Source organism: Microtus ochrogaster, chromosome 21 (assembly GCF_000317375.1).
Source record: "Microtus ochrogaster isolate Prairie Vole_2 chromosome 21, MicOch1.0, whole genome shotgun sequence".
Lineage (NCBI taxonomy): Eukaryota > Metazoa > Chordata > Mammalia > Rodentia > Cricetidae > Microtus > Microtus ochrogaster.
Window position 1 is genome coordinate 28,160,968 of NC_022022.1, and position 12,925 is coordinate 28,173,892.

Here is a 12,925-nt window from a genome sequence, read left to right on the forward strand (position 1 = left end):
TCTGATGACTTTTGTTTGTTTCTCACTTGCTACATTCTCGCTAAATCCCAGCTACAAGAATGTATGTATTTACATGGCTTCTTCTGTTATTACATTGATCACGGGAAATTACAGAAAAAGTTAGGTCAAATATTAAAAAGATGCTTTAGTTCGCTGTAATTGCTATCTTCATTTAGTATAATCTAGACTTTGATGACTAGCATAATAGGGTTAGTAGGCAATCCAACCTAAGTACACATTCCTTCCTATGACAAGGAGTAGGCCAGAGAGTGTTAGCACCTCTGTCACCAGCATGGATGTGGCTACAAGTGAACACCCATAGGAAGCCATGTTTCTTTTAATAATTTAGTAATTGAAAATGGCAAGATACACTTTAAACATTCAGTATGAAAAAAGAGTAACCATTGTTAATACTGCTGGTGACTCAGATGAATACCAGGCTTTGGGGTGCTGCAAGATGAAGAGGTGATACAAATGTCGTCACCCAAAGGAGGACAACGGGTATTCAGCTAGCTGCCATTTGTGTGCTTTTAAAAAGGTTCCCTGGGAGGTCTAGTCTCCATGTCACAGAGCACAAATGCCATTGCCAGGAACGTGCTTTCTACAAGGACAGTGAAATGAAAAGACTAAAAGGAGTTTGATTTTGACAGAGTGGCAGACTCAGTGTCGTGTAAGTAATGTGCAGAGCCAAGAGAGTAGTAGCCCTGCCCAAGGAAAACACCTTGAGACCTCGTACCAGAATCGTAGTACTGCAAGGAAATAGACTAATTGTTAGTTCTCAAAGAGTCACAAACCAGCAGAAGGCCTAAAAATGTCCCGTTTTCATCTAGTTGTCCTGTGTGGGAAAGCAGGAGACTGGCATCGCATTCTGTCTGACTTGTAATTTCCGATTTAAGGGCGATACCGGCCATCTGTGTATTTGCGGTTATTTTGAGAGGCCAGAATGAACTTTGTTCACCACAGTTTCAGTGCCCAGCATGTCTAATGGACGACTAACTTGAGGATTAAAGAGAGGCTGCTGAAATGTGTATGGCGCGTGCTGCTCCATCACATCACTAACTGCTTGTCCTCCACCATTCCTGGGGCATGAGAAAATCACCAACAGCTCCAAGTCCGGGGATTTTTTTTGAGACATTTTGTACCTCAGGCTGGCCTGGTCTTTGACCCACTTCCATTTCTATCAGACTATTTGTCCTCATTTGGCAAGACCACTGGAAATACTATCCTATGTCCCTCATGAAGCAATTCACATTTATTTTGTTGTGAGACAGCCAACTTGATGCTAATGTGCTACAAACACAAAGTTTTTCCTCCTCCTTCCCTTCTTCTCTGTCTCCTCACTTTCCTTTTCCTAATCCCTGTCATTTGTAAAACCGGTCTGACCATGTTTTCAAGCCTGGCCTGGGATTGCTGAGGTCACATGATCCTCATGTGCCAGCCTCAGTAGCTGGGGCTGCAGTCCTGCACTGCCCATCACATGCAACATGGCTACCCCATTTCAGAAGAGTGCTTTCATCCATCACTCCCCTCCTCCCAGAACTGAATGTCTTCTCACGTCAGGACTTTTATAGGATAATATTTGAATTTGGGAATTAATTTATGGTTTGGTTTTTCGTCTAATTTTGCTGGGCCTGCCTACACCAATTAACAATTGAGAATGCGCCTGACAGATGTGGCCACAGAACAGTCTGATCTAGATAATTCTTCAGCTGAGGTTCCCTCTTAGGCAACTTGGCTTGTGTCAAGTTAACATCTCAAATTATGAGATTTCTTTACTCATTTTACATTTATTGTATGTGTGTTTGTATATGTTTGTGTTGTATTGTTTTAATTGTCTGTTCAGGGTATTAACAGAATCAACCTTAAAACAATTCCTTTTTCTATCTTTACAAAAGTCTGAGCCTACTGCTAAACCAAATTTGAGTATCAAGGACAATGTGTGTGGGGTAGACATGGACAAAGGAGGCTCTCTGGAAAAGGCTATAGGTAAGAGTAAACTCTCCCCAGGTTTAGGAAGATGGGTGAGTTCTTGAGGATCAGAGCCATGTCCTCTGCCCTATGGGAAAAATGAGGGTCCAGAGAAGAGAGCTAGGCCATATCCTGGGGTAGCAGATCGCAAACTTGAGGGGCCTGGTTGTAGGATATTAGTTAAAGATGTGTTACATTTGTTTATGCTGTAGAATATTTGCTTAATGATGCAAAGATGTGTTACATTTTTATGCTACATTTGTTTAGTTTTGTGAAATTGTGTTGCTTTGCCTGTCTAAAACACCTGATTGTTCTGATAAAGAGCTGAACACTAAATAGCAAAGCAAGAGAAAGGATAGGCGGGGCTGGCAGGTAAAGAGAATAAATAGGGAAAATCTGGGAAGAGATCAGGGATGAGAAAAGGAGGGAAGGAGGACATCAGGGGTCAGCTACACAGCAAGCCACAAAATAAGAAGTAAATAAAGGTATACAGAAAGAGAATAAGATAAGGCCCAGAGGCAAAGGTATGTGGGCTAATTTAAGAAAAGCTGGCTAGAAGCTTTTGTTCACTATAAATGGAGAAAACAAAATTTTCCAGGATAAAAGCAAATTTAAACAATACGTAGCCACAAATCCAGCCTTACAGAAAGTAATAGAAGGAAAATCACAAACCAAGGAGTCCAACAATGACCACAATAACTCAAACATCTAGAGACCCTTCACCAGCACACCTCAAAGAAGGGAAACACACAAACTCTACTACTAAAAAAGTGACCGGAGTTAACAAACACTGGTCATTAATATCAATTAATGTCAATGGACTCAACTCACCTATAAAAAGGCACAGGCTAAAAGATTGGATACGAAAACAGGATCCAACATTCTGCTGTTTACAAGAAACACACCTCAACCACAAAGATAGGCACCTACTCAGAATAAAGGGCTGGGAAAAGGCTTATCAAGCAAATGGAACCAAGAAACAAGCAGAACCTTCATCTGGCGATGGACCCACACTGGAACACTGGACTGAGCTCCCAAAGTCCCAATGAGGAACAGAAGGAGGGAGAAGATGAGCAAGGAAGTCAGGACCAAGAGGGGTGCACCCACCCACGGAGACAGTGGGGCTGATCTATTGGGAGCTCACCAAGGCCAGCTGGATTGTGACTGGAAAAGCAGGGGATAAACCCGGACTCTCTGAATATGGCGGACAATGAGGGCTGCTGAGAAGCCAAAGACAATGGCACTGGGTTTTGATCCTACTTCTTGTTCTGGCTTTGTGGGGGCCTAGCCAGTTTAAATGTTCACCTTCCTAGACCAGGATGGAGGGGGGAGGACTTCGGACTTTCCACAGGGCAGGGAACCCTGACTGCTCTTCAGACTCGAGAGGGAGGGGGAGAGGAGGGGGGAGGGGGGGAGGAGTGGGAGGCTGGGAGGAGGCGGAAAATTTATTTTTCTTTCTCAATAAAAAAAAACAATTAAAAAAAAAGATTTAGGTTGAAACAACTAAAAAAAAAAAAAAAAGCTGGCTAGAAACAAGACAAGCTAAGGCCGGGCATTTATAGGTAAAAATAAGACACCATGTGTTTATTTGGGAGCTGGGTGGCAGCTTTCCGAAGAGCCAAAAAGAGTAAAAAATATATAAAACAACCAACTACAGATCCTCTTAAGATTTTTCTCAGTTTAAAAATGGCATCGTATTGCCCAGCTCGATATCACAGACAACTTCTGAGAATGTAGGAACCTTTGGCTGGAGGCCCCGTCCTCAGAATGGACTCATCAGCCTGAGCTGCTGAGTTCCCAGAACCCACACAGAGGTGGAAGGAGAGAACCCACTCCACAGAGTCGTCTGCTGACCTCCACACGCACCCTGTGACACGTTTTCCGCCCCCAACTAAAGGAAAATGGAACATCGTTCTGAGTCTACAGTATTTACAATTTTCCCTTTCTTTCCACAATTCTTTGGGTCAGTTTACTGCATTTACTTATGACAAATTAGTACTTAATAAATTTAGTCACAAAACCTCCTTGAGAACCTTTTGATAGCAGGTACCCTCTTAGTAACAACATATTTGCATATAATATGGATACAAAGCATTTATTAGAATGATGAATTCTGTGTATTGATCTGAGTACGAGAACACTGCTCCAGAGTAAAAGAGTCTCTTTCTTGATTATTGACTGGCTTTCAATTCAGCGTTTAACTCAGGGCCAGTAAACTTTCTTTCCCCCTGAGAATTGCAGCACAGTATGTGTGCACTTTCAGGTTTAGTGATTGATCTCCATGGAAACCATTCATCCCAGCACTAGGGAGGTGGAGGCAGGAATGTAAGGCAGGAAGAGACAGGATCTCAGTATCTGAGAAAAAAATCTGAGAATTTGTAGAGACAGAGTGGCCCTTATGGTTTGAGGTGGAGGGAAGAACTAGTGGCTGGCTGTTCTGCTCCTCTGAACTCTCAGCTTTTACCCCAATATCTGACTCTGGGATTTTGTTAAGACCAATTAGAATCTATGCTGCACTATGTAGTTCTGGTTGGCTTGGACCTCAGTGTAGAGCAGGCTTGCCTCAAACTCACAGAATTCCATTGATCTTCCTCCACAGTGCTGGGATTAAAGGTTTGTTCTACCATGCCTGATGTATTAGTTACTTTTCTATTGCTGTGATAAACTACCATGACAAAGGTAACTTATAAAAGAAAGCATTTAATCTGGTTTATGATTCCAGGCAGAGTCCATGATGGCTGAGTGAAGGAATAGCTGAGAACTCACATCCTGAGACACAACCCTGATGCAGAGAGAAAGAAGGTATTGGGAGTCTTTTGAAACTTCAAAGCCTGTCCACAGTGACACATCTTCTCTACACATCTTCTCCCAATCCTTCGCAAGCAGTTCCACCAACTAAGGACTGAGTATTCAAATATATGAGCCTCTGGGGGCTATGTTCAGTCAAATCACCACACCTGATATTTACTGCATATTATCAGTAAAGAATATTTCTAAAACTGGTTGTTGAATACATACAGCAAAAGCCTCCAATATCTACAACGTGTGCAAAAATTCTATACAGTAAATGTTTGTTCATTTAAAAAGTCATTGAAAGAAAAAAGCTTGCAGTACCTTGCTGATGGCTGTCAGCAAAGTCTCCATAAAGAATAAACACTGTCAGTTTAACTTGATCTATTGGGGGTGTAAGTCCCAGGTAGATAGACTGAAAAAGAGAGATTTAATTTATCTTGGCTCTGGGGTCAGGTGATTCAATGTATTAGGCAATAAACTTAGAAAATATGATTGTGATGGTGTAACTATTAGAGAACACAAATTCCTAGAGGGTAAAAAAATACAAGTTTTTTTCAAAGTCAGCTAGCTGCCAAGCTTTAAAATTTATAACTAATCTAAATAAAGAAATGAAGAAATCAACCAGAAAATGTTTACAAAAAATGGAACTTTAAAAAGATTCTAGAAGAAACACAAAGTCCAAGTCTATGAACAACTATCAAGGAAACACTACAACATAAGCCTAATTCCTATACTTCTAACCTAAATACCTGAGATGGCTTTACAGGCCAGTGAGCCAGGCATTAAAGGAGGACAATCCCAGGCTTGAGGGATGTCCAGAGGTTAAGAACATACTGGCCGCTCTTCTAGAAACATGAGTTCAATTCCCACACCCACATAGCACCTCACAACCATCTGTAACTCTAGTTCCAAGGGATCTGATGGCACCAGGCATGCAGATGGTGCACAGACATAAATGCAAACAAAACACCTATACATGTGAAATAAAATAATAAATTGAAAAAGGGACAGATAATCCCTATCTTAAAACATGTTTTTCTTTCTAGACATCATTAACACCAGAAAGCCCAGTCAGGGTTGTGAGTAAACTCAGGTGTAAAATACTAGAAACAGGCCAAATTTATCTTGGGCAATTCAAGGACAATTAACATGGATAAAGTCTGCTGTTGAATTGGTCCCATGGAACTACTAAAAAGAGAAGCCCAGATGATTGTTTCAATGTATATATTTTTAAAAATTGCTAAGATTTCCAATCTAATCATTGTAAAATTGCTCATAATGTAGAATGTTCAGGAATCACACTGAACACTGCTAAAATGTCATTTCTTCTCCATTTACTTCTAATTAAAAAAAAAGCCTTTTTCTGGAGGGTGACAAGCAAGTCCTAATTTTGGATAGAAGAGCAAATGGCCGAGACTAGCAAAGACTATTTTGAGAAAGAATGGGTGGGGTTGCTGTCTGTTAGTTAGCAAGACTAGTGGTGTTAGTAATTGCAGGAATAATTGGCAATAATTATTCTGTTCAGATTACTTTTGAGTTCAGTAATACATCCAAGATTCATAGCTAAGGAGATGAGATGGCAGACTGTTCTTGAAAGAGAACCTAAGAAGTACTTAGAAAACAAGATGCAAATAAACATTACAGTTGGAATTGTCCAGTCTAATGAGAATTTGACTACATCATACTAACAATAACAGTGGGGAATTCAAGTTAAAAGTGATACTTTGAACAGCTAATTCAAATCAAGGAAGTTGGTTCATAGCTATTATCCTTTTCCAGAGTCATGTGTTTAACAGCTACACAGGCCATTTCCAGGGCTCACAGTTCTAGAACTAATCCAGTGATGCTCTCTCAGGGCGAGACAAGAGGGGACGTGGAACTATATGGTAATTGAGCTGAATCTTTTCTCCCTCCATTTTATTTCCCCACCCATTCCACACAGAGATGCTTTCTCAAAACAATTGGCTGCTCTTAATTCAGCAACAAACATGCCTCCAAACAGTTAAGAGCCTCCAGAAGGAATACCATTATCACCGCTACATTTTACCAGCACTGACCTTTGGATGTAGTGGATTCCAGTTCTCAGTTCTAATGGAACAAGTTTTCAGTTCCATTGCACATATCATAAATGGTTGGGTGATTTATGAAAGACATAGTATGAATAGGTTTGAGTCAAGGAAATAAGATGATCGTTTACAAAATTTCACTGCAGTTAACCTGATTATGCAAAAAAATTCACCAGATTTTATATATATATATATATATATATATATATATATATATATCCAGTAAATTGGTAGTTATGTATACCAACTATATTGTACATATTTTTACCCCAAGTTGGTTTTTCTTGTATATCCAATAAGTTCTAGCTTATTTTTCTCATTATCAAGAAAAATTAGAGATAAAGGTATTCTAAGCAAATTATTATAAACTTATTATTTCTAAATTATAGTTACCTGTTATTGTCAGATAATGGAACTGGCTGTTCACAGCACAACAAGAAACGTGCCTTGGAGACACCAAGGAACTACAGAGGCCCCCACCCCTACTGAGATGTAGCCAGATGTAGCCACACATCCCTCATGTGAAGAGTGGACTTTTCTCATTGACGAGTGGTTGTGACACATCTCTGTGTATTTATTTCCTTGGTGGTAATTTGCAATCGCTTAATCACTGGCTACTCATAAACAACTAGCCTGAACCATGCTCTATAAGAGGACAGGTTAACAGTGGTTAACGCCAAACTAATATTTGTGGAGACGTTTCTTTCTTCACTTTGGCTTAAGCTTATTTTGTCTTTTCTTAAGGGAACATAACTGTCCAGTGTCCTTTTCATAAAAATGATTGAGATGCTATAACAAAGTAATTATCACCCCTTAGTCTTTTTTAGAATAACCCCCCACAATGTGAACCGAAACATGAAATACACATGAAGTAATACTTAAATATATTTTTGTATTTCCCCACCAGGGAAGGGATTAGAATACATTGCTCACTTTATATTTATGGAGTTCCTACTGAGTTCCAGATGCTAATTTAAGTACTGTAACTATGATCCTGAGAGATCCATGAGAGAGTGTAAAGCTAAAATTCTAGTGAGGTAACTCCCTCATAAAGTCATCGGTAGTCAGCCTAGGAGAAACAATGGACTGCAAGTTTCGTGAGAGAGGACAGTCATCATAGAGCCATGGCCTACACAAACATGCATGTGTGCTTGCATGCACACATGTATACACCCATACTAACATGTGCATTGCCCATGTGTGCATACATGCACATACATGTTTCCTTCTTCAGTATTGGAAAGATGCTTAGCTAATTTTTTAATTTAAAGTTCCACAGGTGGTATTGGTTTTGAAGACATGAGGGGGTAATTAAGAGAAGTTGAGGCTTGGCACCATAAGAGGCTATTGGTGAAGATGCAGCCTTAGCCCTGGGATTGAGGGGTCATGTAGAGAAGTTGAGACTTGGCACCAGCTAGCCAGGTATGAAACCCTACAAAGAGCCCAGGGGAGGCTACTGAGAATAGTCAACGCAGTTGCGGTGGAGACCTCAGCATTTTGGAAATGCCAGTACCATGGGGCCACCACCAAGAACAGCAGCACCTGTAGAATGGAGACAGACTGACCCTGTGAGATGAGCTGTGTGCTGTGGATGGCACAGCCTGAGAAATGGAACTAGCTGCACGGGCCCTTTGGAACCCAGAGGATCATGAGAGGGTGTCAGGCATTTAGTACTGAACTTTTCACACTGTAGAACTTTGCCTCGGTTCTTCCCTCTCAGAGTAAAAAAGTATTCTACTTACTTTGACTTTAAAGAAGCCCACAGTTGATTCTGAACTTTAACAGAGACTCTGGAGTTTCAGAAAGGCTGGGTATTTTTAGAGACCAGATATTTTAGAGAAGCTTGAATGCTTTAAAGAGACTGAACTTTTAAAGTGTTTGAATTTTAAAGACCACGGACTATTAAAATTACCCTCATAGAGTTCATATTGCAGAGAAACCCCGGAAGTGGGAAGACTGTGGCAAAGCTTGTTCTACTCTCATAGATTTTTATGTGTATGTGTGTGTATGCGCACATGAGCGCAGGTGCTCTGAGAGGCCAGAAGAGGGCATTGTATTCCCTGGAGCTGGAGCTAGGAGCATTTTTTTGAGCTGCCCAATGTTGATATTGGGATCCAGACTTAGTTCTTCAAGAACTAGGTACATGTTTTTCTCGCCCAGCCATTTCTCCAGCACCACAATTCTTTCTCATAACTACTCAGGGACATAGCTCTATTGGACAGTTCTGTTCACTGCAATTTTCCTGAACCATGAGACTAAATATTTAATTATCACTTTACTATTTTGCTGTGGACTCTGAAAATACTTTTATTTCCTGTATGACTGAAACCTGTATCCCACATAAGATGGAGTAGTCTAGCTATTACTAATTAGAGCCCTGCTTCTCTGAGTCACCCCAGAAGTCAGTGAGAAATGAGCTCTGTTGGAAGACAAATGGAGGGGAAGCAGCACTGGGGTGAGACCGGGTCACTTGCTGAGATTATTGTCATTGTAGCCATCTTCCTCTTGCTTGCTTCCAGTTCCTTTTATTTGTACTGGATGAGAAAGAATCTTGGCCATGCTTTTAATTATGAGAAAAAGTATTTTTAGAGCAATCACAGTATCAATATCTATTACAACCACAACCATCACAGGTGAGGCCATGCTGAGAACAAGGGTGGGAGCTCAGTGGGGTCCCTTCCTTTCTTTGTTTTTCCCTCTGTGATTATTATGTGAGCTTTCAATCCTGGAAGGGAGGGGCAGCTGGAGTCACCTGAGGACGGAAGAGGTCCCTTGGGTGGCAGGAATTCTGTAGTAGGTTTTCAGCTCCAGAGACTTCCTACAGAACTAAGAATGAGTGTGCTTACAAGAGTGGAAACATAAAAGATTACTTCGGGTAGTGAGACTAGCATGTGAACAGCTCAAGAACAATAGCATCAAACAAATAAATATAAATTCCTCTACGGTAAACATGAGTAAAAAAATTACCAAGTAATTAAAGGAGACCTACAATCAAACCTAAAAATATGGAAACCTTTGCCTTATATTCATGCTTATGATCCAATATGTTCTGTGTCCACAAATTGATGTTGCAAGATCAGTACTAAAACTCCCAACTGTTCTTTTTAGAAGACTTAAAAAGAAATTGAGAAGCCAATTCTGAGATTTTTGTAGAACTATAATAGTTCTAAAGCAGCCAAAGCAATGAAAAATAGTGGGAAAATAAACCTACCTGATTTTCAGATTTTTCTATAAAGTTTTGACAATTAAGATAAACAAAATAACCATCAGCCCAGTGGATTCAAAATTAGACCCATACATCCACATGCACTACTTTTCAGCAAAGGTACAGGGCCAATTCAATGAGGAAAGGGTTTCAAAAGTGGCATTGAGGCGCTAGCACATGGCTGAGTTGGCAGAGTGTTTACTTAGTGTGCAAATTCCTTGGGTTCCACACTCAGGTCCATCTTGATATGGCTGCACACACCTGTAGCCCCAACACTTGGGAAGTAGAAATACAGAGGATTAGAAGTTCAAGGTCATCTTCAACCATACAGCAAATTTCAGGCCAGTCAAGGTTACATGTGATTCTATCTAAAAACAGAACAAATGATATACTCCCAAATACACCCATTTCTACACAGAAATAATGATTTGACATATCACACAGAGAAGTCCAAGCTGGTGTCTAACTAGAGCCTTCACCTCTCCTGCAATGTTCATGATGCTGGAAGGTACTTGGTTCATTAACAGAGGAGAAAGCTAAACACCGACCCAGATACAAATCGACAACCAAATCTACAAGTCTGCAATCTATAGCGGTGACCTGCCTGCAAGATATGCTGGTGCACAAACATTATGGGATCAACAACCAACTACTCTCTGATTGGATGAACCCTTGCCTGATACTGCTTGGGTGGCCATGAACTGCGTAGACCACAGGTCTAGGGAAAACCCAAATACTATTGTTCTGCTAAGAGAACATGGTGATAAAATGACTCCTAATGACACTCTGCTATACCCACAGAGCAGTGCTTTGCTCAGCCATGATCAGAGATGCCTCCTATTGCGATGGATGGAAACTAACACAGAGTCCCACAACTGGACAATATGCAGAGACTAAGAGATTTTGGAACAGTCAGTGTTAATCGGAAGCCATCATCAAACTCCCCCTTTCCAGGGTACAGGGAGCTATGGAAGAGGAAATAGAAAGGTTCTATGAGCCAGAGAGGATGGGCAACCAACAAAACAATGTCTTCCAGACACAACTGGACTGATGCATATGTGCAAAGAGACTAGTAGTATGCATAGATTCAAGCCAGATGAGGCTCCCAAAACTGATGGAGGGACAAGGGCTCTCACCCCGATGATGTAGCTGTCTGCAATTGACACCGACTTGCAAAGGAAAAAATTCTTTTCTCCAGTGGAGTTTCATTGGGTATATTAGCTACACTTAAGAATAGGCCCTGTGGTGGTTTGAATAGGAAGGACCCCTATAGACTCATGTGTTTGAATGCTTGGTCCACAGGGTATGGCACTGTCAGGAGGTCTTGTTGGAGGAAGTGTGTCATTGTGGGGGCAGGCTTTGCAGTTTCAGAACTAGCTCACATTAGACCTAGTGTGGCATTCTCTTTTGCTGTCTGCACATCAGGATACACAACTCTCAGCCCTTCTCCAGCACCATGTCTGCCTGTGTGCTGCCATGCCTCCTGACAAGCAGATAATGGACTAAACCTCTGAAACTGTAAGCCAGCCCTAAGTAAATGTTTTTCTTCATAAGAGCTGTTGTGGTTACAGTGTCTCTTGATAGCAAGAGAAACCCTCACTGAGACAGACCCCATGCCCAGTAGTAGATGGCCAACACAAAACAACTCAACGGTGTTTCTGTAGACCTTTTGTCTCATGTTGCTTTTTTGAGCATTTTTGTTTTTATAATTTTTTGAGATTATAATTTGATTATAACAATTCTCCTTACCTTCCCTCCCTCCAAACAAACCCTTCCATATACGTTTCTCTGCTATCCTTCAAATTTATGTCCTTTTTAAAACTAGGCTTTTTTGTTTTCTTTGGCAATCTGCTTGAATATTATAGTTTCTGATATTTTTGTGTCATATTTCCTCTCTCCGTTTCTTTTTTATTCTAATTTTGTGATACATTTTCTCTCTCTTTTATATTCTAATTTTTTAGCTGTTTGCTTTCTAAAGAGAGAGGGAAAGGGGTGGAGTTGGGTGGATGGGGTGGGAAGGATCTCGGAGAAGTCACGGGAGGGAACCGTAATCAGAATATATGTATGAAAATTTCTTTCAATTAAATAAAATAATGATAAAAAATCTATGTATTTTATCATATGTAAATTATATCTCAATTTAAAAAAGAAGTGTGATACGTTGTAGTTACAGATACCAATATATAAAATATCTAGGCCTGATTGTTAATTTCTCATCTTAAATTATACCCCATGAAACTGCAAAGCTTCTTCCCCATCCATACTGTCTTATAAAAAAAATTATTCCTGTATTTAAAGCACAGTGGTATCCAAATAAAGTCCTTAAGGTCTTCTTCTTCAGATATAAAAACATCAATATAAAATAAATAGTCAACTCTAACACTCTTGGCTGGTTAATGGCGGCACAGGAGCGGCTGCCTGTGCCTGTCATTACAAACGCTGGCTGCTGCAAAAAGAATGCAGGCAGACAGTATCGTTAAATGACTTTCCATAGTCTGCATACCTCACACCCAAATATAAGGCCACATATTATGATATGATATTTAGAACTTAACTAATTATTTTTCGTTTTTTTTCTTCTAGATCTAGAAGATCTCCTTTGGTAGGCAAAGCAAGGTACCTCATATAATTCATTAGAAAAACCTAGGGCAGTGTCTTGAAAACTATAGATTTCAGCATTTGTTAATTATATGCTTGAATTAAATAATGAATATATTTACTATTTAGTTAAAATTTATATCTATCTGAGTGGCAGTGGTGCATGCCTTCAATCCCAGCACTTGGGAAGCAGAGGCAGGAAGATCTCTGTGAGTTCGAGGCCAGCCAGGTCTACAAGAGCTAGTTCCAGGACAGGCTCCAAAGCTACATACAGAGAAAAACCCTGTCTCAAAAA

General features: G+C 40.3%; 1 long non-coding RNA gene across 2 annotated transcripts in view; it reads left to right on the plus strand.

Annotated features, from left to right (window-relative positions):
- The window catches only part of LOC106144035, a 56,102-nt gene that overhangs the window by 14,727 nt on the left and 28,450 nt on the right, over positions 1-12,925 (plus strand). The window contains exon 2 of one of the 2 annotated variants that reach the window (XR_001229147.2): positions 4,691-4,770. The exons of the other annotated variant lie outside the window; for it this stretch is intronic. This is a non-coding gene — a long non-coding RNA (uncharacterized LOC106144035). The remainder of the gene's footprint in view (positions 1-4,690; positions 4,771-12,925) is intronic. 2 annotated transcript variants of the gene reach the window in all.